At 39.8% G+C, this 2442-nt stretch overlaps 1 non-coding gene across 1 annotated transcript; it reads right to left on the reverse strand.

The window, feature by feature from the left end:
- Window positions 1–489: 489 nt before the first annotated feature.
- Window positions 490–592, reverse strand: LOC119806002. Its single transcript, XR_005284059.1, has one exon. It is a non-coding gene; the product is annotated as a U6 spliceosomal RNA (small nuclear RNA).
- Between the last annotated feature and the right edge of the window lie 1850 nt (window positions 593–2442).

Genomic DNA, 2442 nt, shown 5'->3' on the forward strand with positions numbered 1-2442 from the left:
TTGATGTCAGGGATGGTAATGCCTTTGAGAGTTCCTTTATTGTATAGAATTGTTTTGGCTATCCTGGGATTTTTGTTTTTCCATATAAAGTTGATTATTGTTCTCTCAAGGTCTGTGAAGAATTTTGTTGGGATTTTGATGGGGATTGCATTGAATCTATAGATTGCCTTTGGTAGGATTGCCATTTTTACTATGTTAATCCTACCAATCGAAGAACATGGGAGATCTTTCCATTTTCTGGTATCCTCTTCAATTTCTTTCTTCAAAAACTTTTAAAGTTCTTGTCAAATAGATCTTTCACTTCCTTGGTTAGTGTTACCCCAAGATACTTTATGTTATTTGTGGCTATCGTGAAGGGTGGTGTTTCTCTGATTTGCCTCTCAGCTTCTTTATCCTTTGTGTACTGATTTTTTGAGTTGATCTTGTATCCTGCCACATCACTGAAGGTATTTATCAGTTGTAGGAGTTCTCTGGTAGAATTTTTGGGGTAAAATTATGGAACGCTTCATGAGTTTGCGTGTCATCCTTGTGCAGGGGCCATGCTAATCTTCTCTGTATCGTTCCAATGTTAGTATATGTGCTGCTGAAGCAAGCATTCTACCTAGCATTCTATGGGGACTGGGTATCTGAACTTTGTTCCTCACACTTGAATGGCAAGTGCTCTATCCACTAAGCTACCTCTCCAGTCCCTCATTTTTCCATAGAGGAAACTCTTGGCTAATAATAGTTTAATGTGATCATATAGAGACAACAGCAGCATGATACATACTAACAACAAAAGCTGTCAATTGTCTTCAGAGTGAGAGATTTAGGGTATTTTTGTTGTTGTTGAAATATGTTTATTCTTTTAGCTGACTCACAGTCATGCTTTAACATTTTCTGCATTCAATTAGCAGATATATTTAAGATACAATAATGGCATATGAATTCAGGAGCTGGGACCAAGCATTGATTTCTGAAACAGGGCAAATAAAAATGTTAAAGTCTATGAGTCTAGCAGAATATCATTAGGAATAATTTCATTGACTTTTTAATGTTTTTATTTTTATTTTTTGCCAGTCATGTTAGTTCTGTCCCAGGTCTCTGGGCTCCCCAGACTCTGGGTCCTGGCCTTCGAGGCAGTATCAGAGGTGAGCTCACTCTCATGGTACAGGCCTCAAGCTGGACTAGTCATTGGTTGGCCACTTCTATAATTTCTGTACCATCTTTAGCACAGCACATCTTGTAGGCAGGACAAAGGTTTTGTGGCTGGGTTGATCTTCTTGTGGGACTCCTAACAGTGGTGGTAGGGTCTATCTCTGTCTCTGTTGCCTGCTTTGGGGACCCTTTCCTCATATCTGGTTGCCTTGTCCATCCTTAATAGGAGAGGAGGTACCTAGTCTTATTGTAACTTGATATACCATGACTGGTTGATATCCATGGGAGGTCTGCCTGTTTCTGAAGAGAAACAGAGTGGGTGGTGGTGGAAAGGGAGAGGTGGGGGAGGGACTAGGAGGAGAGGAAGAAGGGAAACCATGGTTGGGATGTAAACAAAGAAAGAAAGAAAGAAAAGAAAAATGTTAATACATTAGTAAATAAAAGACGGAGTTTTCAATGCATGCCTTTAGATGTTTCTGGATTCCATAACTGATGGAGGAGGGTCATCTGTATATCTGTTGTTTTATTGGTTAATTAATAAAGAAAATACTTGGCCTGATAGGTCAGAACATAGGTAGGAAGAGTACACAGAACAGAATTGTGGGAGAAAGAAAACAGAGTCAGGTAAACGCTTCAGGCAGTCATCATAGGCAGTCACCATGCCTCTCCTATTTGAGTTGGATGCAGGTTAAGATCTCTCCTGGTAAGCCACCACCTCGTGGTGCTACATAGATTACTAAATATGGGTTAGTCAAGAATGAGAATTAGCCAATAAGAGGCTGAAACTAATGGGCCAAGCAATGTTTAAATGAATACAATTTCCGTGTAATTATTTCGTGTGGAAAGCTAGCCAGGTGGCGGGATGCAGCCCCCCATCCATCTACATATAACTATTTCTAATAAAAAATAAACAATATAAAACTCACCTGTACAACAAAAGTTTGAACTTATGTAGAAATTAGCACCACTCTCGAGGATGCACTCTATGGTTTCATTCTGTGATTAGAAATGACCAAATCAGGACAGGGGTGTAGCAGGATGGTAGAGCATCTGCTTATGTGGGGGGGGGCTCCAGGGTCCACTCAGCATTGTGGGAGAAAAATATGCAAAAGGAAAGAAAGGAACAGCTCTTCCTCCTGACCATGGACTCCACAGGCTTTACAACAGCAGGCAATCCCAAATGCTTTACCTTCCTGGGTATCATAACAGTACTCAGGCCATTAAAAAAATCTCATTAATTAATTACAAAGTATAGAGAAAACTGCTACATTTTTTTAAAAAAAAAAAAACCTGCCTGTGAAGTAC

Source organism: Arvicola amphibius, chromosome 1, assembly GCF_903992535.2.
Source record: "Arvicola amphibius chromosome 1, mArvAmp1.2, whole genome shotgun sequence".
Lineage (NCBI taxonomy): Eukaryota > Metazoa > Chordata > Mammalia > Rodentia > Cricetidae > Arvicola > Arvicola amphibius.